The following is a 22,333-nucleotide window of genomic DNA, read 5'->3' as shown; positions in this document are numbered from 1 at the left end:
ATTGGCTCTCCGGTGTCAGTGACATCTTTAAACTGCCATCAGAGCACTCACTTCATTATAACCAACAGTGCAGCGGCTCCCTCATGCCATTGTTGCAAAAGGAACCATTTGGAGAGCTGCCACATATGACAAACACCCCACAAGCCTTTGGTGACTGCAGCGAATTAATAGAGTGAAGCTAATGTGAATGTCATTTGAATGTCATTGATATGTAGATTATGTTTATTCACATCAATTATGAATTGCCAATATCTGGGCTGGATTTCCCTGAAGTCCAAACTTTCAATTTTTATGTGGATCTCAAGAAAAAAGAAAAAAGAAAGAAAGAAAATCATAACATTTAAAATGTTTCTATCTGACACATTTTAAGACAAGAAATTGTAAAGTTACCTGACAGCTGCATACTTGATATAACATTATATAATGTTAAGATTGAGGCTAAAGCTAGCTTACATCTCAGCAATCATTGGTCGGATGGTGAAATATGGCAGGTATATCTACATGATAAATGACACAAATACACTCAATAACATGAGAAAAGGAAGCAGGAACTCGGGTAAGAGGGTAAGAGCTAAGCTAAGCGGGGTAGACCTGAGACAGAGTGAGATGCGTCATCATAATTGACCCACTTTGATTCTGCACCAGCCCCCATCCTCCTCCTCAAACACCTACATAACAAATGCAGTGGTGTCTAACAAGTTTGGTGGGAGGTAAAGTTACTGTAGCAAGTAAACTAGTGTTAGTTAGCCAGAAATGCTAACGTTCACAGCTCATGTTAGAGCCATGGAAGACAGAGTTTAATCCATTCACCACATGTGTGCTCTTGTGTTTCGCTTTTGTGAGAGATGTCAAAAAAGATGCCACTGTCCAGACTCATGAAACGAGTATCGCTCTTCTCAGAGCCTCCTGCACACCGTTTCAACATAGAGAAATGGAAAGCTCGACAGCTAGAACTACAGTAAACAGAATAATGCTACTGTTGTCGAGGTCTTCTCCTTGAAATCCTATTTTAATATGACCAATCTAACTGTGCATGTAAGCAGTGTATTCTCAATAAGACCTTAAAATGGAATTTATTACTGTCTTGGATACAGTGAATGCAAACACTTCCAGTGTTAAGCCCTGTCAGTGGAGCTGAGGTTGAAAGTGTTTATTTGAAGTCTCAATACCTGGCAGGACTTGCTAATGGGAAGTAATCCCTTTACAACTTTCCGATTCCTCTGTAAATCAAAATATGGTAGGATTTTTTATTCCATCACAGAGGACATGTCCTTATATTAATAACTCAGGCGGCCCACTTGAGAATGAAAAATGTCTTCAGAGCACAGTAGTGAAATGACAGGGAGCATCATAATCCGTTCCAATTTAGGATTTTTTTAGACCTTCAGTCTCTGAGTGCAATGGGTGTGTAAATGCGGTTTCTTTCTTTCTGTTAGCAAAATCATATTCTGGGCCTTTTTTTTTGGAAGGAATCAATAAACCTTTTAGCATCTTCTCAAACAGCCAGGTAACCTAAAGCTCCTAACTGTTTATGCAGCAGCACAGCAACTATCCCTGCAAGTATCTATCTCCTGTCCAGCTAATTCGCATGTACAACAATCAGGCCCTAAATCTAGATGCTACCGGATGTCACCCAGTGCTTGAATAATGTTTGCTGCTTTACATAAAGTCGAACAAATCCTCCATGTGTTTGTAGGGAGGGGGATCACACCTGGCAACACTGAGCCGCACCATATTCAATCTCACCGCTCTGCTGTTGCCTTTGTTGGGGGGAGGTGTGTCTGACAGGGGCATTGTTGGTGCATTACTGTCCATTGATTGAAAATGATCCATGGTGGATGAGGACGACGGGGTCTGAATGCAGATTGGAAGAAGAGCGGGCCACTGGTTGTTGAAATCAGCAACCTTCTTTAAAAAGGCAAAATTGCACATGGGCCAAATATTGTAAAATACATTCCTTACAACAGGAGTATCCCAATGGAGCATGACGTTCATTTTAAAAGCAGTGAAACAAATAGTGCTGAAGCAGGAATCAATGACTTTCCTTCCTTAACTCTCATGCTGCTAGCCTTTCCCCCCCCGCTCTTCGTGATGAAGAATGGAAACAGAGGACATGTGTAATGGTGTTCTCCACTATTGCTGACAATCATGCATGGAGTCTGAGAGTCTATTAACTGGAGGTTCGTGGTGCATTTCAGACCCTCATTTTGTCTCATGGTTCTCCTCACATGCAATTGCTGAGCTCATAACAACAAAGGAGGGTGTTCATGTAATTTGATATTTCACAAGGCGTTTCTACATCCTTCTGTCTTTCTTCTTCTACATACTGGGTTTGGTTTGGTTTGTAGCCTCAACCTTGTTTTTTACATGAAACATCTATATGTCATTTATACAAAATAACAGAGGTGGAAAGTAACAAAGTACAAATACTAAATGTCTGTATTTAAGTAGAGTTTTCAAGGATGCATATTTATTTTTCACAATTACTGCCTACATTTTAACAAAAATGTCTGAACTTTCTACACTCACATTTTCAGAGCAGGTGTGTTACTTTAGTAATCTTTATTTTGCACCACTGCATGTTGCTGTCTTCACAACATCAAGACTGGTTTCATCCTAAATGACATGACGTCGTAAACAGCGTAACAAGACAAAAACCATGTAAAAGACATCACAAGCAAAAAACACTGTAAAAGATGTAATAAGACAAAAGCAGCCTTTGGATCAGTGATCTTTGCACATAATTAGTTGGTGAAAATGTCTTTCAGAGAAGGTGACTTTTTACTTTTATGCTGTACTTTTTTTTGAGTAAAAAAGCTGAATCAGTACTATTACTTTTCTCTGAGTATTTTTTACACAAATATCTGTACTTCTACCCTGAGCAAAGTGTGTGTGTACTTTTGCACCTTTCCAAAACAGACATTTTACACCTTGAATTTAATTGACTGCCTTCATGCTTCAGCTCCAAAATAGCAATATGAAATTGTATATGGAGGTAAAAGTCAGTTCATTTCATTATTAACAAACATTATTCTGGCTCCCATTATACTTTATTCACACAATAGGCTCTGCTTCTGTTGGTGCACATTACTGAACTGTATATCCTAAAAAGTACAGAGAGAGGGTTGGAGAAAGAGACAGACAGAGTTTCTATGAATGATGAATTTTTCCGGATATTCTCACATTGGGAAATGTCACCCCATCAATGATCTATGTACTTTCTCCTTTTATACAGTATGATAATATTGCCATATTAGAAATGCATCAAAACTTTACTGATTTTAAGCATGACACTACACAGGATGTTTACATGAAGGTACTGTGCAATTGAAGCATTGTCATGATTTGTTTCATATATCCTACAAAAGCAGGTTTTATTAGAAACCATAACTCTCAGTGGTATGAAAGATGACTTTTCCTTACAAGTTGTTGGGTTGTTTCACCATATACTGTAGCCTATTGTAGCTGTGATTAGATTATTATACTATTGTGTGGGTTGTAATGTTGTATAGATGTTGGAGATTTCCATCTGAAATAAGTCCTTTTATCATGAAGCTAAATTACCATGAGATGCATCGAACTGCTTTGATGATGCAAGGTCTCATTGAGGTCTTATTGAGAATATATTGAGTATTCTGTTTCAAGAAGATTATGATTGAATTATATTCTTTGCTTGAATACATACATGCATGGCTTTCATTCTATCCTTTTTAACATTTTAAGTCAGAAAGGCATGTGGCATCAATTCTCAATGGAATTGGTGTTAGATATCTCTTATAAAGATATCTACTGTACATCTCTATCACATTATGTGATAAGATAAATATGTGTGTGTATGGATGTGTATATACAGTATATATTTGCATATGCCATGACTCATTGCAGGAATTGTTTTAGGACTATTTTATCACTTAAAAGTATCATTACATTACTTGGACTATTAAACACTTTAACACTTACCATCCAAACCGGACAATTACCACTTTTTCTTCCTTTCTGTTTTTATCTATATTTTCTTTGTTCTTACATACCTTCATTTTTTTCTTTCGAGAGGCAGAGTTGATGGAAGTGCTAATGTAACATTTAGGGATTCCACATGAGTACTATAGTCATTCCCATTTGATTTGTGCAGTAGCTGTGATGCATGGGCAATGGTGCTGGCTGCGTTTAAAAAGAAGTGGTTGAGGGTGGTGAAGCTCAGGAATCGTTAGGAATTAGCCCACTATAGTGATGTGCCCTGGGTGCATAATGAACACGTACAGTGCTGTGGGAAAGTCACACAATTGGGAGAAAGAGCCCTGATTGCCTCTGTCGGTCATCATTTAAGTGCTGACCTCTGCTCAAGTGCGAGCTCGCTCAGCTTTGCAGTGGTGTATCACTGTGTGGTTTGTTAAGTCCAGGCCTGGTTCTCCGACGCTGCAAAAGCATGCATTATACTGTCAGTTTAATATTTTGTACCCAGTTGAAATTTGAATACTTAAGCAAAGTGCAAGGTGGTAGGTCATGCATCCATGGTGTCAGCAGCTGCATCCATTAGGGAGCATATACAGGGCACAAAAGGGCCGGGTGACAGTGAATATAGATCAGCAGGTGTTGTGATTATTTAATCCTCTCACAGTCAGTCACATCATTGGTCTCATAGTTCTTAAAGCTGCGCCAATCACAGTTGAATATGATAGTGAGCAAACACAAAGCTTTACCTCAGTGTTTGCGCTGCACTGTGTTTCAAGGATAAAACATGAACTACTTTTGCAGTGAGCCCCGGTAATCAGACATCTCCCTCATGAAAAAAGCAGAACTTAGAGTTATAACCGACCAGTCTGACGTGGATAAAGGTCTATATGGTTATTATGCCTGCCTTATTATGCCTGATGTCGCTTTCAAAGGTAAACATAGTGAGCTGCCATGCGTAACAGCACTGCACTCTGGTGCAGCACTTCTCAGAGGCTGCAGGTTTATCAGCATATCATTGCTGCCATTCTGACTCATAAAGTAAACTGATGCTGAAAAGGCATGACACACTGTATTCACTTAAGACCATTGTAAACCTTTTCCAGCTCTCTTTCGGCATAATCTGTTCATCAGGGACCACATTCTAACCTGTAACACTTTTTTTCATTGCCGTTGCCAGCCCTCACTGTATCTTCTAGTGAACCCACACTAACTTGAGATGCACCTCCAGTCATTTTGTTCTGGGCCCAGACCTTCTTAAGTCCCTACTGCAACGTCTGTGTAATGTTTGATTGAGCCCATGTGTGAATGGAGCAGGTCATTGTGAGTGTGTGTGTTGATGATGTTTCTATCATATGACTGACATGAAACTGGAAGAATGTAAATATCCATCCAACCAACCCAAAAATTCCGGCTTGGGTTTCTGCCCCATAGCTATGGTCATGAGCTTTAGGTAGAACTGCTGGTCCTTCCTGTAGAAAGGAACCAGCTGGGGTGGGTCAGGCATCTGATTAGTATGCCTCCTGGACGTCTCTCCTTGGATATTTTCAGGGCACATCCTACTGAGAGAAGACTCGGGGGTAAACCCAGAACTCACTGGGGGAATTGCATGTCTCATCTGGCCTGGGATCCCCCAGGAAGAGCTGGAAATCGTTGCTGGGAGAGGGCTGTCTGGAATATCCTGCTTAGTCTGCTGTCAACTACAGATAAATGTAAGGAGGTGGAGGCATGGATGGATGGATGGATGGATGGATGGATGGTGTAAAAAATAGTTTGTTAGAATAGTAGTTAATTAAAGCAATTTAAAGGAAAATCCTTGTTGCCAAAAAGTTTCTGTCAACTTTTCAATGGATCAACTAATTGTTTTAGGTGCACTACACTTTTGAGTAGTTTAATTTACATCTACCATCTTATATACTGTTGGGTGATTTAATTCAACAGAAAATAACTACTAAGTAATGCTGTTAAATAACTGTAGTGAAAAAAGAAAGTACAATAGTTCTGTCTAAAATGTGGACTAAAAAAAGGTGCTTGAAAAGAAAAGATACACAAGTACAAGTAGCTCAAATGTGTTCTTATGTACAGCTCTTGCTTTTGCATCTTCAGGAAAACTAAACTGTGCATGAATATACATAAATGTGTAATGTTTTGATGTGTGTATTTGTCTGTGCCACCCTGGGCTGAAACAGAAGAGCAGGGTTGGTATTTGCAAACCGAGCCCCACACGTCGTGATGTCCCACTGTGCAGGTAAAAGGGCCAGTTGTATTCAGACGCAAAAATGTTATGCATAATGTGATTATGGTCTCAGCAGAGACGGAATTGGAAACACATCTCATGCCATTATTAGGCTCTCTACTCCAAACGCCTAGCCAGAATTATTTGTTCACTGCATAGCAAAGTGTTTATTGTTTTCTTTTTCTCTGCATTTCCATGCTGCGGAGGAGCTCTTGAGGGAGCAGCAGGTGTTTCTTGATCCCAGCACTGCTACTCCTGTTCCTCACTGTGCTGCCTGTCAGAATGACACCTACCCCTGCTACTTGCTCTCTCTACTGCAGTCTGTTTACCTGACACCAACTTAATAAAGCCTCTCTACTGTATCTTCACACCTGCTCTGAAAGTCTGTGGTTAAGCCTGCTGTGCTGAATTACCCCTCGTGTTTTCTCCCCCTGTAATAGATTTACAGTGGAGCAATTAAATGGCCTAGAGAGAAATAATTTAGTCTAATTTATACACTCACAATTCAGGCAAATGAATCAGTATCATAAAATGCACCATGGCGCGCCAATTGAAACTTATACTTACCAGGAGAAAAAAAAAGATTAGATTATTTTAGTGACCAGTTAAATGTTTTCTAAATCCCTCCCCTGAAGAACAGTTGTCCAATCATAGCTTAACAACTGTAAGCACAGCAGGCCTGTCAAGCCACATGCTGAGGTAAGAGAGATACTCTGTGATGTAAATAGTTTGGAGGGTCTTCTCCAAAACCAGGAACGCAAGAGCAAAGTGTGTGAGGAATGGTTTAAACAGTGTTCTGCTCTTGTGTAAGCTTTAGTCGTTTGCATGTCCAGCTAAGTAGGTCACTACCTACAGTATAATCAAGTGTATAATTGAGTGTTACTTCCAGTGCAGAGGACCACACATCATTTACTAACGACATTAGATTACAGGGTTATAGATTGTTATAAAAATGCCCCATGGGCTGAAGTTAGCATCTCTGTCCTGCTCTTTATTGAATTTGAGGAAGTTTACACTCTAGCACAGTCGCTGTATGATGTGGTTATAATGCAGGATTATGTTAGAATGAAATAAGTCTGTAATCTCAGACTTTGTTTTTTATCATTCTTTCACTACTAACAAATAGCTCTACACAGCAATCCAACAATACTGTCTACATGGATCATCTATTGTTGAGGATGCTGACTTTTTACGTGCAACATGTAGCTTTAGCCTCAGTGTTTTAGTGGTCTGAGAGAAAACTAGTCTTTTGCTCCTCTTGGTTGTGTTTTCAGACTTTAGAAAAAATCTAGCCCATGATGGATAGTGTGGAAGGAGATATTTTTTCTTTCTATTTTTATTCTTATCTTAGTATGATTTTTTTTTTTTTTGAATATTCTTCATTTAAGCATCTCTGCTGAGAGTCAGATTTTTACATCAGTTAACACACCTCTGTTAATGAACCTTTGTTCATTGTGTTGTATTGTGCACTCCCCTTTCAGTCTGTGGCTTCTCAATACAAGTTGTGTCCATGAGCACAAGAACCCATTGCTATTGTAATTACACAGACTTTCACATTGGGTCTCTTGAACACACTCCCACTGACACATAATTCACATTTGGGTTCAGGAAGCATGTTTCCTCCCTTCTGGTGGAATTTGCATTCTGATCTTACTGTGATTTCTTGTAAAACTGTATATAACCTGACAAACAACTCTACTCCATGAGACGGTATCATGCCATCATGTTGTGACTTCGCTCTGCTGCGCAGTAAATAAAGCTCATGTTGAACCAGCCAAAAATTTTGGCCCTGAAAGAATCTTTTTCTTCAACAGTAGTGATGTGCAGATGAGTTCATCCGAATCTATATGCACGAATAAATCATTCATCCACCAGCCACCGAATTTTTTTGTTCTTCAATTCCTCTTGCACATCTACCTGTCCCTAGGCTATATTACTTTCCAAATTACATTATGCAGTGCAAACTTTCCAGGAGATTTCTTTATGTTCACAAATATTGTGAAACATTTATGCAGCAATGTTGCACTACCATGCATCGTGTGTAAATGCACACACAGAGTCATTTTTACTGCCCGCAACCCACCCACTATTTATCAGAATATTAATTTTTATGACTTGGACCACCTGATGCATGGATTAATCACAGTACATGGCTGTGACTGCAGTCCCCACATGACTAGTGACAGGAGACTTTGACCAGTCATAAGTTAGTAAGACAGTCAGCTGCTGAGTCTCATTCCCAACACATCAATATACCATGACCTGGGAAATGAGACCATCTTCGAACCACAAATCCAAAGTGTTGATATTTTGACAACCTGGGAATGAGGCTCAACAATCAGTTATCTTTCTCAAGAATCTTTACTGCACTTATCAAAGCAGATGGCTAACTCATGGAGCTAATATTAGCTAAATTATCTAGCTAGCTAGCTGTTGAATCTGCCATCTGTTATTATTTTATGCTGTATATATGCAGTACTAGAATGAATGAGGACCTCGAACCTTTATGCATACTGACAAACACCATTTGGCTTGCATATAGAATAAAACATGACAGCTCAAATCCAGTTTTCTTGGACGTGTCATTGGCCAGTTGCCATAACATTTATTGGTCAATATCACTACCTATCACGGACCATTGAGTGCAATTCACAACAACAGTAAGGCACTTGGCAACGGACCAGTTCATAGCTTATTTATAGGAAATTAAATCTAAAGACATCCTTCTACTGATGAGCAGCTTTATTAAGTTATTTTTGACTTGATTAAGGGAAACATGCAACATTTATCTGTGGACTTTGTTATGCTGACTGCTGCCGACCACATTCATGTCCTCTTGAAGAAGTCCAATCAATATTTAATTGCCTTTCTCTTTTGTATAAGATGTCTTAAGTTCAGCTCAAGTACATGGCAAGGACTTTTGTCTGGAAATAAGCTCCCCTCTCTCTGGAGTGAGGACCTAAAATATTAAGGTAGAACAGTCAGTCATTATAATGCAAACCTTCTTCACCAGGACATTTCAAGTGGACAGAGCATCCTGTACACGCCAGTAAGAAAAATGTGGGCATGAAAACAACAAAAACAAGCTGAAATATTTGCAGCTCATAGCTCACAATCAGCCTGAATATTGAATTTTGGACAACCTGCAAAATGAAAGTCTCCTGTGTTGTTTGTGAGGCTGCACCGCTTGACCAAAGCAATCTAACTACAACAGCAATCCAAATAACTGCCTTGTGATCAATAAAGCACATATTGTAGCTGAAGGGGAAGGAGGTGGGGGGAACCACTTTCACTTTAATGGACACATGTTTTGAAAAACGTAATGGCTTACAAGGAGAACAGAGAAAAGGGATGTTCGGTCGAATCTCTGCAGATTTCAGTGCCTCTGAAGCAGAACCTTTCTCTCCCTCATCAGAGGACTCAAGCATAATTATGTTGTTTTGTCTGAGTCCTCGCATGTCCTCCGTTTTCACCTTCTGACCTCAACGCTTGCTCATTTTGACACTGTCTGACACAAACGCTCGACCCCTGCCCTCTTGGTTGTGTTTCATAGTTCAGATAAACTGCCACAGAAAGCTATTTGACGCTGTTTGAGGATGACCTATTGAATTTCTTTGGCAGATAAACAGTTGTCTGCAAATTACTTCAAAAACATCTCACTGCGCGGATGGCACATAAAAAGAACTGCGTGTTCCCTCTCCCATAGGAAGTTTTCATAGATTTCACCTTAATGTTAGGTGTTACCTCAGGAATTTGTTAAATCTCATAAATGAGGAGGCTTTTATTTCCATGTGCTGATAAGTGACAGCTGCATTGCACAGCAGTATAAAAAGATTTTTTTTTTTCTCTTGGGAGACTGTAGTCTTGCCTGAGCTGTGGTAAAGCTGCATTGGAAATCCCCGCTATGCTGATGAGGGTTTTAAAAGGAATAGCTCATATAATGGGGTGATCCTGGGTGACTTATCCAAATCCCTCACTCATCTTCTCTTATTGCTGTTCACTTTGTCCCTGGTGGCCGCTCCACACATGGTGGGTGAGCAACGCTAGAGAAATCCTCAGTGTACCGCCTGTTAATTTGATCTGCTCAGGTTATGTCTCGCTGGAACAGACAGCCACATTTCTGAGTGATGATTTTGATTTCAAGTCTGATGAATAAAGAAGTCTCCTATTTGATATTTTATAACAGGTGAAAGACAGTCATGGTTGCATTATTAGCCCTCTGAGGACAACTGAAGGTATGACAGGAAATTATGTTCTTATAGTACTAATTTGTAACAGCGGATACGTTTTGAAGGACACGTAATATTGCCTGTTTTAATCAACATCCTGAGGAAACATTAATTAACATATCTGACAGGTCACAAAATGTTGATTCTATCCAGTAAAACATTCTCTGACAACAGTATTTTGCTACAATATCTGCTAGACACTGACTGAAAGCATGACACAGTACATAGCCCACATATTTATTAAATATTTAAATGAAACCATAACCTTTTCCCTATAGCCTTAACCAAATTTCTTTTGTTGCACAAAATCCAAACTCCAGTCCTGCTCTTTTGGCATCCCAGTAGCCAAGTGGTTAAGGGACACATGAAATGAAGTGAAATGCATGATATGAAAATCTCAATTTACCTGTGTCCAGTAACATAGCCGTCTTGCACCATTATTCGTATCCCTTGAAAAAATGGTGCCTGTTAACTACAAATGTCAGTTTCATTATTTTTTTCTTTTAGTCTGACACCCATTAGATGGTGACTAAATGGTTAATTTTTAAGAAAAAAATGTAAATGACATGAAATACTAGAGGTGCCTATTGTACCTACTTTTCCACTGCATGAGTCAGCTTCTTGTTGATGTTGTCAGAGAACCTCCGGCGGACAAAGACGTTGAAAACTACGCACCCCTGGTGTCTGCAGCTGGTGGAGTATAATCAGACCTTGTTGGAGAAGGCTGACAAAGAAGCTCTGAGTGAGGAGTACACAGGAACAACCAATCAGCGTTGTTAAAGTGACAGGTAGTTCTGATGTGGATTTTGCTTGTGAGAGCAGTCTAACAGTCGGTGACTTCTTTTCTTCTGGCGATTGCATTTACGCTTAAAAACTCAAAGATAATGTTGCTGAGCAAAACGTGTCAGTATGATGGCTTTGTTTGAGCGATGCTAACTTCCAGGTGGACCTACAAACATACGTCATCTCTGCAGACTAAACAAAAACATTCTAATAGTTAACAGCTGACATTCCCACTGTGAACATAATGCAGTTTGCAACAAGATTAAACTGTCCTAAATAACATAACATGGAAATTACCTATTAGGATTTCGGATTACAACATTTTACTACGTACAGGACAAGTCAGTTAATTGAACATCATTTCTAAAAACAGGGTTGCCATAGGTTACACTGACGTCAATGTTATTGTTGTCTCTATTTCTGCTGCTAAACAGTGTCGAGCCTTTGCACATGACAGGGCATTTCCTTCTTCAATCGTCAAACTGACTCATTTCTGGGATCCCAATTTACTATTTTTGCAAGTCAGAGCTCCAAAGATTACATATTCATTCCACTGATGGCAAATAGTTTGAGATGACAGACACACAGACACAGTTAATGTTCTGAGCCTGATTGTTATGTTTGTGTAATTACACTTTTGCAGGCATTTATCACTGAGATGGTGTTTCTTTGTATCTCATTATATGCTGTAATTTCATGAATTAATCATTTTTGCAACATATCTGCCCGATCCAATTACATTGTTCTTTGCATGACCAGTATTCAATTTCTCATCCTGGCATTCCTCTTACTCAACGTTTAAATTAGGAACACAATCTTTAATGACGATTCAGCAACTAAACAGAGGACAATTACAATACCTTGATAATAGTCAGATTTGTCAGGTTTTCACTGACACTTTCAGGGCAAATACTATTTATGTTTTTTTTTTTATTACAGAAACAGTTCTATAAAGTATACAGGAAAGCACAAAATGGTTCCATGAGAAGGTGAAATGTTAAAGGATTTTGTCCCGATACAACAGTCTAATATGCTTGTTAATGATAATTTATTACATTACTGTCTGGCTTGTTAGATAACAGATTTCTTTTTTGCGTGTCTGCAGCATTTGCAAGTTGCACATATTTATTTGTTTTGTAACAAAGCTTTACACGGGGCTTTGTTGAGCAGATTCTTTGGCAGCCAGTTTGCATTGATTACTGTTGTGTTCCAGTCAATGGCTGCCACCAATCCATCATGTGATGTGTTCCTGGTTGAAAATGTAGACCTCAGCAAGCAAGTACATAAAAAATAAGGTATATTGCACTGCACTGTAACAGGAGAAAAATAAGCAAAGATTGTTTCACTTTTAATGACATATATATCTAAGGCAAACTATAGCAATGCACTGCTGTAATGTTAACAATACTGCTGCTGGCAAAAGTGCTGAATTGTGTTGTTCTGTTCTTCTCCTTTTGCTTCTTTATTGCTTAATTCTGATGTGTCATCATTAAGGGTGTTGGTCTCATGCACGCCATTATATCATTTCCAAAAAATAGCTGCAGTGGAAATAATGAAAAGATTTTATCAGCTTTTGTCGTATGAGGTAACATGATGAAATGCCCCTGTCAAATCATTTCAGCAGGGTGAAAGTCAAACATCACATTCAGAAAACAAAAGAGAGTTAAAGTGAACCTGAACTAAAAACAATCTAAGACAATAAGTAAAAGACATTTCTGTTTGGGGGATTACATCAGACCAAGACACACTGAATGTTACTTAACGACCGCTGTGTGGAACATGTGGAACAATGTTATCTTTATCCTTGAATAGAATACAAACATTACTGAGGAAAACGTCCCTTCAAGGGAGATTTAAGTTTAAATGTAACCCCAAACTGGTTAAATTAACTCATCTTAACTCTGCACCCCATACAAATATTAAATGACTCAGTTTGTGCTCCAGCAGGAGGATATTTCTGTGTTTGTAAGCTTGAGTTTGTGTGTTAGGGCACGCAAATGCCAGTGTGTGTCTCACTTATTCTCTGTGTGTTTTCTTATAAAAGAGACCTTTATTTATAAGAGGTATTCTGGAGCTGGGTCTAAGGATTTCTCAGAGGGAAGATGCCCAGCCACATCTCTGATGATAGAGATGTTTGTGTGTAAATAAATCAGTAAAGGTCAAAACCTCCTCCACTCCACAACCACAATTAGAGCTCGTCCTGAACTCTGGGATCTCTTGAGTACCAGGGCGGTGTTCCTCTGACCCCCCGCCCCCCTGTTTCCCACCAGCAGAGTGTCAGAAAACCAAGCAGGGAGACTCTGAGTGGGAGGCAGATTCAATGGGATGCTCTCACACTGTTTACCATTTTTCATAGAGCACAGAGGCAAGCTGGGAGTGATGCTGACATATGCAGCGGGATTCTCTTCTTCTGCTGTGACACATCCTGTATATGAGTCATGCTTGCCTGATAGTTACTTCATGGAGTTTAGTGCGTTCTCTGGTGTTATTAGATGTGAAATCTATTCAATATTTAAAAGCCTCTACAGCACACCAGGATCTGGCTGACAAATATGTTCATGATGAATAATTTAAAGGGAACAATTTACAAAGACTAGCCACAGCAAAGGTTATGATGCTCTCACTTTGTGTTCCTCAGTGGCATCCCTTTGATATGAGAGGCCGAGGCAGACGCTGTGCATGAGTGCTCATGTGATACTGGGTGTGCACATGCTTCAAAATATATGCTTACATATGCATGTGTTCAAGATAAATGTCTTATAGTGCACCATGGGGCATCAAGGGCAAAAAGGTATTGCTGTTTGCTGTGAAGGCAATTCCATAAAGTGTATTACACAACAGTGATATGGTGTTTTGTTTCTGGACAAATACTGATGAAAGCTGAAAGCCCGGCGCTGCTTTGTTATCAAGATACCCTATGTTTCATTTTCACTTTTTTGTATTTTTTATGAAGTGGGATGATAAAACTGGTTCAGACCGGGTAATCGTTGTTTGTGATACAGTGATGATGCAGCAAAATATTTCTCAAGGTGAAATGCATATTACACAATGATGTTTATCGCAGCAGGGGAGGAAGCTCTGCCAGATAGACGCCACTAACCTGTAAAAATCTATATTTGTCTCATTACAAGCCAAGATATCTTCCTTGTAAAAGTTTACTGTAAAACAGATCTTAATGATGGAGGGAGTCATGGGCCAGTAAATTTATAAGATAAAGAAAGAAAGAAAGATTCTCCCCTCTGTTTTCATGTCATTGATTTATTCACACGTGGAAATGGGGGAAAAACAGTATTTCATCAGAGTGATTAAAACTCAACAGAAAGATTGAGCTGCTGTGTCTTGCATCTTTGCATATTCATTCGGTTTCACATTGAAAGAATAATTACACATTGATTATCCATGTCCAACACCGAAGGCCAATCGTTACTTTGCGAGAATCTCTTGAAGCCCACTAGAGTCTGCAGACCCTGAAAGACAATTACGTTCTTATCAGGAGAGAGATGGTTTGTGATGTATTACATGTTGAAGATGGTAATGATTTCCTAATGAATATTCAGTGGTGATTAATTCCTGCGTTAACATTGAACAAAGGGTGCCCACACAGGACAATTCTTTACCATGTAGTCCTAAAGGAGAAGTATTTAATATATTTATTGTAATGAATCATAAAATGACCATGTCAACAGAGATTAAGAAAACATGCTAAATTGTAATACTTATACTACATGTTGCATGATCTCCTTTGAACTTTCCATGTCAAGTTTATTTGATTTAAAACATATGCTGCTTGTTCTTTTGAAGAAACAGATGTTTATAATGCTTAAATCGAGCAATAATGAGGTCTGGCAGCCAGTAAGGCAGGCAGTCACTGAACCAACTCCAGAGTGTGTATTCTCGGAGCAGCTTTTGTTTTCAGGATAATGGGCAAAGCTTTAAATTGACAGACAACTGACCATTATAAACAGCTGGTCAACATAATTTGTTGGACTCAACATCACTTGTCATTGTCAAAATATAATGTTGTTCAGTGTCCCTGCAGCCTACAGGCAACCTGCCTGAGCTTCAGATCTGAGGAGGAGGGGACGGGGGAAACAACTCACTTCAACTATAGAATGTAGTATATTAAAGAAGGATTCAGCTACTTAATATACTGTCTATGACTCCATTTTACTATTTGGACTGCAGCACCCATTGTTGAATACTAGGGTCTTACATATTTCTCCTTTAAGTCAAACATACAGTAGTAAATACAGTAGTTTATTGATAATAATAAACTAAACCAGACAAGGCAGATAAAATAAAACAAAAAGGCCAAAGAACATGAGCATAGAGAAAGTAAAACCTATAAAACCAGAACAAACAAGAAAAAAGAAGTAGAAATAAAAACAGTATAAATGAAATAGTAGTCATAGTAGTCAAATAAAATCATATGAAAGAAAGAGGAGAAATGTGTGAGAAGTAAAAAAAAACATCAGCCAGAATCTTCAGCGTGTTAAATGAAAATGAAAATGAATGAAGCAGCATTTAGTGTTTTGAATAGCCTGGGTATGCATTTCACCGTCTTTTAGGGGAGGTGAGCCATGCTGCAATGCAAACAGTGTGCTGATGCAAAATGCAAACTTCTGACACTGGTCACACTTCAGGCATTTGCAATTAAAAAGTTGTTTATCACCGCTCGCAGTCATTGTATTGAAAAGCATAGCAATGAGCTGCGGAGCTTTAATCAGACTTAGGCAGTGGTAAGAATTAAACTATCCGGGTGAAAGATGATAGCCACTGCTGCTTTTTACTATTAGCTTTATGACAACCGCTGAGCTCCACTGAATAATTAAAGGGTTTATTAATTACTATGAAACACCCCATCAGCTGTGCGGGAAAGATTTCACCTATGATGTTATTCAGGGTGAAGAATGAGGTAAAGACTGCAGTATGGTACGTCTGCAAAGAAAGCTTAATGATTTGGAGTTAATTGTTATATGAGGCTGTGGTGTGATATTTTTAAAAGAATATGTACAGTGAAGATGTGAAACCTCCTAAATGTCATCAGTAGTTTTAAAGGAAGGGTTTGACTTTTTTGGGAAATGTATTTTCTCACTTTCTGGCAGGGAGTTAGATGATTTTTCATTTCATTTTCATTTTTCATTTTTTTTTTTAGATGATGTTTCTGATACTTCTAGAATCCATTAAATATGAAACTACTGCTTGTAGCCAGTTAGCTTAGCGTAGCATGAAGACTGGAGGTCTTTGTTGTGATGGTTTCTCATTCTGACGCATTAGTTTAGATCAATAGAGACATTTTCCCTGGAACTACATAGTTGGTGTCCATTATCATGAATTCATGGTCACCCTGCAGCCAATCAGAATCGATTACTCACCCAGAACATGATATAATGCATTTTAATCATTTGTGAGCTTTACAGATTTGTTTCCTGTTTTGTTTCTGTCTTTGTCTTAAGCTAAGCTAACCAGCTCCTGACTGTAACTTCATATATAAAGGTCTAGAGTGTAATGAACATGAGCATTCATTAGTAATCACTTGAAAATAAGGATTATTGTGGGTTTTTTTGTACCTTAGACTGAGCCTTTCTACCTATAGAGGATGCAGGACCTACAGTATCCCAGAACAGACAAACTAAACACAGCCTTTCACATTTTACATGAGCTTTGTGGCTACCATAGGTTCTCCTACACACTTGGAAGGAGAGAGTGAGACAAGGTGTGTGCAGTCTGCAAGCTCAATGCTACATGCCACTAATTCCTACGAATTGGTCCTTTAACAGCCAGATATTACAGTGGTTCTCATCTTAGTCTCTGCCAGAAAGCAAATAAACATATTTTCCAAAATATTGAACCACTCTATTAAACTATATTACACTTTCTTTTACACTGTTTACCCAAATATTCTATAATGATTAATTTTCCAGCCTTTAATATTATTTTCTGTTTTTTATCTCCTCTGTACTCCCCTCAGGACCAGTTTACTCCAGATCTTTGTGCAAACCTCTGACTTGCAGCGTACTTAGTTTCCCTCTCTTTTGTCAAGGACACATATGTCATCTGAGGTGTGTGTGTGTGTGTGTGTTTGTTGTGCATGTGTGAGAGGGAGACAGAGAGAGAGAGAGAGAGAGAGAGAGAGAGAGAGCTATGCAAAAGTCACCTGATTGCTTTCATTTTGTTTATATCCCTCCATTTGAGGATCTCTATTTTTAGAGATCGTTGCCACCTCACTTTGTCATGACACTCAGCGGGGTTTTCTCTCAGCCAATATTCTTCATTGCTTCACTTCTCCCCTGCTGTTTTACCCCTCCAGATATCTCTTTTTCTTCTTACCTGGCTTGCCTCACCCCGTCCTCTTCCCACACACAAATCTCACCTGCACTCCTTCGAGCTACAACAGAATGACTGAACATGCAGCTTAACCTCAAACTGAAAACTGAAAGTTATCTGTCACTATCATTTTAATTTAAATTACATGTCATTTCCTATAATGTAAGCCTGTTAGGCTGGTGTCATTTTTGCAAGATGATTTTGGAAGGAACATTTTTGTGTTTTCCAGTGACATAAGGAAAAAAAAATCTCACAAGGCAGAGCTGTGCGCCAAGCATCTTTTAGAGATTAAAGAAACCTCAGTGATATTGATGCTGTGACTTGTGGTTTGCAATGTATTTCAGCAGCAAATGTCTGCACATATGGTCATACTTCATGCTGTTAAGTGCGTGTTAAAAACGCAGTGGCACTTCTCCTGCAGCGAAAAGCAAAGTGATCTTTTATGACAGTATAAATGTTGAGTTTTGAGCAAATGTGTTGCATTAAAAAGCCTACAGCGGCTTTTAGTTTAGCTCACATCTGTATTTGTTGAATACCAAATGAATGCATCTTTTGTGAAGAATGAGGATCCAGGCTTACATAACAAAGGAAGCATATCCAAAAAGATACATTCTGCTTTCACAAGCAGCATCTGTTACAGATGCATAAATATCAAGATTGTTCTGCGTTTTTTTTATAGTTGTCAGAGGAAAATGTCAAAAACTACAATGAAATCTGATACAAAGGTTAGAGTCACAGAGAGCACTTAGCCACACATGAACACACACACACTCACCCACGCACGCGCAAACCTTTCTCGGCTATATTTAATTCATGCTGACTGAACAAACTGTCCAAATGATGCTGCACTTTGTTTATTTATGTGTCCTGTGAAAGAGAACAAACAAAACTGGATGTGACACAGTTACAGCTCTTTCATCTACAATCAGATAATACCAGATGTTGTGGGTTGCGGTTGTGTGCCACATGTCCAGCTGCAAGTTGGTATATTTTCTACCTTATTGCACAGTGGTGTCCACAATTCATTCATTCTGAATTACTATACAACAAGTAGATCTGATCAAGCAATCTGATTGGTCAAGTAGACATCTAGAACGTGCTCAAATCAGCATGAATTCACACAGAGATCATCACTAGAAGTATTACTCCATCCAAAAGATCTCCTGTTAGGCTATTTCTTGCAGCTGTAGCATTTATAAAAGGATTAAATTAACTTTCTTTCATAAATATAATTTATGGTGTTGTCACATTGCTATAGAACACCCCATTAATACAGTTTTCTGACCACAGTGAAAATGTTTTTGAAAGGCCAAATGCCAGCAAATGTGGGTTGAAGCAGAATATTTGATTAAATAAAAGTGTGTTGTGAATTTTGGAAACCAGGTTCAGCATCCTCCATCAACTGTGCTGGTGAGTCAGTGACACAGCGCCACTAGTTTAAAAATAAATGTGAAGTTTTTAGACATAGCAGATACAGCATGATCGCCAACGGCAAAACAGTTTTGTGTTTGGTAATAATTAGTATTTATTCAGTTTGGAAAATCCCAAGATCTCTAGACAGCTTTAATGTTAGCTCAAGTTGACTTGCTGACTCAGCATAGATTAGAAATTGTCTCTGTTGCTAGGTGGTTACTAAGGTCTCTACAGACGGTTAAATGGACAGCTGTGGACCCCACAACGTTCTGTTTATACTACTTTCTGGAGTCTGCTTCATGAAAGCGCTTCAGACATGCGCAATAGATCGGCATCGGTAGTAACTGCATGGAAAGGTCCACCGGCAAGTTTGCATGGTCACAACAAATGGGCGGATACATGCAAGTCTGCACAGAGCCAACACGTAAAGCCTCTGATGACAAAATTGATGAGACTTGGACCCCAGCAGACCCTCACACACATGAAAAGCATGTGTGTGGAAAGCAAGGAGTAGTAAACAAGGTTTCATTACATAGGAGTCTGATTGTTTACCAGTTATTAGTCTGACCCAATGTCTTTTCAAGGAAACATATATGACTCTAGTATTTTTTGTTATTTTTATTTATTTATTTATATTTTTTATTGTAGCTTTGTTTCTACCCAAAGTACCCAGTGATTTTAGTCCCAGGAAGTAGTTTTCAAGGAACTAAAAGATTCCTTAAGCCTGTTGTTTTCTGCATTTCCTCTATAGTCTAAAGACTTGCAAATCAGTCAGCTCATGAATGAAAAAGCGATAATATAGAAGCAGCTATATATTAACAATGATGACATATAAAGTGACAGACACTCAGACATGATTATTTGTGCAATTCCCTCTGGATTTTATCCTCAGCATATGAGCTCAATGGTGGACTTGGTTGGTCAATCTGTTGTATGCAGTGAACAACAAACAAACTGGTTTGTGGACACATAATTTTAAAAATGGTGTCTGAAATAAAATGTGGCCAATACTTAACTAAAAAGAAATGTTTAGTGCTGCAAGCTTCACTACCAAAGTTCCTGCACTTTTAGAAAGTACTAGCTCCCTGAGCAGGGAGTTTTGGGGGGTGTAAAATAATGTCCCCATATTTTAATTTAGATCCTCGTCCCTGTGGTAGAAATGCACAGAGCTCCTCCAAAGTTTCCTACTCCCTCGGAAAAGTTCCTGTGGTGGAAACAGCTTTTGAGAGTGAATTGCCCGATAATATGAATATATTTTGATTCTATCTTTTATGTTGTTGGTAACTGTTTTATAACCACAATATTACACCTGAGGGTCCTGACCGCATCACTGTCGTGCCAATATTAACAGTAAATCACACTTTCTCATATAATATTGCCCAAATTTGACCACAGCTGCATTATACATGTTACCCAAACGAGATTCAGCTTTGAAACTAAAACACAAAGTTCAGATCCTGAGCGGTACTTGAGCATTTGAAAAGTAAATGTCAGAACAATGCCTTCACTTAGTCATCACAACATCTAAGAGATCTTCAGTATGGACAAGCTTCTTCTCACAGGCCACTCACAGTGTTCCTCATGTATTAGGTTTAGGCCGCATGGTGACAAGTTAGCTGATGGATGAGGTGATTATATCCCTCTTTTGCTTCACTCGAGGACAGTCCCCAGATCCTAATTGGTAAGAGAGCAGACGACAAGGGAAGAGACGTCTCCCTCTCCCCCCTCCGTCCATCCCTTACTACTTCCCCAGTTCCCAGTCATTTAACTAATCTTGTTTTATCCCCTTGTCGACAGGCGCAGGACTCAAGCAGTAAAATGGAGTGCAGTAGAGATAACTTGCATGGCAGGGCCACAGTAATTTAATGGGAACAGATGTTTCCCCTGCTAGAGTGACAGCAGATCCTTCTCCAGCTCCCTGAAGGGAGGAGCGGACACATTACAGATGGTTGTTGTGCCTGTGGTCATCATTACTAAGACCTAGGTTTAGACTGGGCTCCAATCCTGTTGAAGATATGAAGGCAGTGATGGACATAAGAGGGCCTGAATTTTAAAAAAATGGCTTAAACGGGCCTTTGGCTTAAACCTTGAAACAGAGGCAGTGATGCAAAGGTGTGACAGATTGTGTGTTTGTGTTTTCGTGGGTGTCCTTGAACTCATTTTTCTGTCTTTGAACTATATGTGTGTGTGTGTGTGTGTGTGTGTGTGTGTGTGTGTGTGTGTGTGTGTGTGTGTGTGTGTGTGGAGAAACCATTTTTTTAGCCACTTAAGACAGGGTGACCTGAAAAAATCAATATCAGTTTAAGTATGCTATATTTTGAATATTTTTACTACTTTATTTTGCCACCAGACAGCCTTTTCTGACAGGCAACTGCTGTTGTATAAGTCAAATATTGCTCTCTTCAAACCAACCAAACTTCATAGACAAAAGCACTCATTTTACCTCATAGTACACAGGAACTGCTGCTCTACCACTGCTTCAGTCTGTTATTTTTCATGTTATTGTGTGACTGAATTTGAACTATCCTTTTGAAACACAGAATCCACACAAAAAGATTCAAGATTGAAGATTCAAGATGTTTATTATCACACAAGTTATACAAGAACAACTGCAAGAAAAACTTCTGCTGGGAAGCTCCATTAAAGAGTATGTAAGTGTGTAAATAGCAAAAACAGGTAATTTAAGTAATAAAAGACAGAACAATCATAATAAAAATAACAAAAATATACAGCAATAGAATAAAATAAAAATAAAGTAAAATGTGTATTTACAAAATTATATATAATAATAAAGTAAATAATACTCAGTGGTGTAAGTAGCACTCAATACAAAGACATAAAAAAGAACAAATAAATATAGAAGCAATGAATGTTGCATATTGTACAGACAGTGAATTGAACTTATATGTCTATAAGTGTGTGTGTGTGTGTGTGTGTGTGTGTGTGTGTGTGTGTGTGTGTGTGTGTGTGTGTATTGAGTATTGTATACAGTTTTTATTGAAATATTGCACAAAGGTTAATTGCACTTGTGTGTGAGAGAGCATGTTGTGTGAATTATTTGTTAAATAGTCCAGTGGCCTGGGGAAAAAAAAAAAACAGTTCCTCAGTCTGCTGGAAGTCCTGAGAGTCCTGTATCTCCTACCAGAGGGCAGAAGGGACAGCAGGCTGTTGTGGGGGTGTGTAGTGTCCTTTATGACCCCTAGGGACTTCTTGAGGCACGGCTGGGTGCACAGCTCCTGTAGGCTGCACAGCTCGTACTCAGTGTTGTGCTGTGCTGTGCGAGCCACCCTCCCCAGCACCTTGTGGCCCATGCTGGTGCAGTTGTCATATCAGGTGGTAAAGCAGCCTGTCAGAAGACTCTCTATGGTGACCTGATAGAAGTCCCTGAGGATTT

This window comes from Lutjanus erythropterus, chromosome 14 (genome assembly GCF_056507025.1).
Source record: "Lutjanus erythropterus isolate fLutEry1 chromosome 14, fLutEry1.hap2, whole genome shotgun sequence".
NCBI classification, from domain to species: domain Eukaryota; kingdom Metazoa; phylum Chordata; class Actinopteri; order Lutjaniformes; family Lutjanidae; genus Lutjanus; species Lutjanus erythropterus.
Note: the sequence above shows the minus strand (reverse complement) of the source record.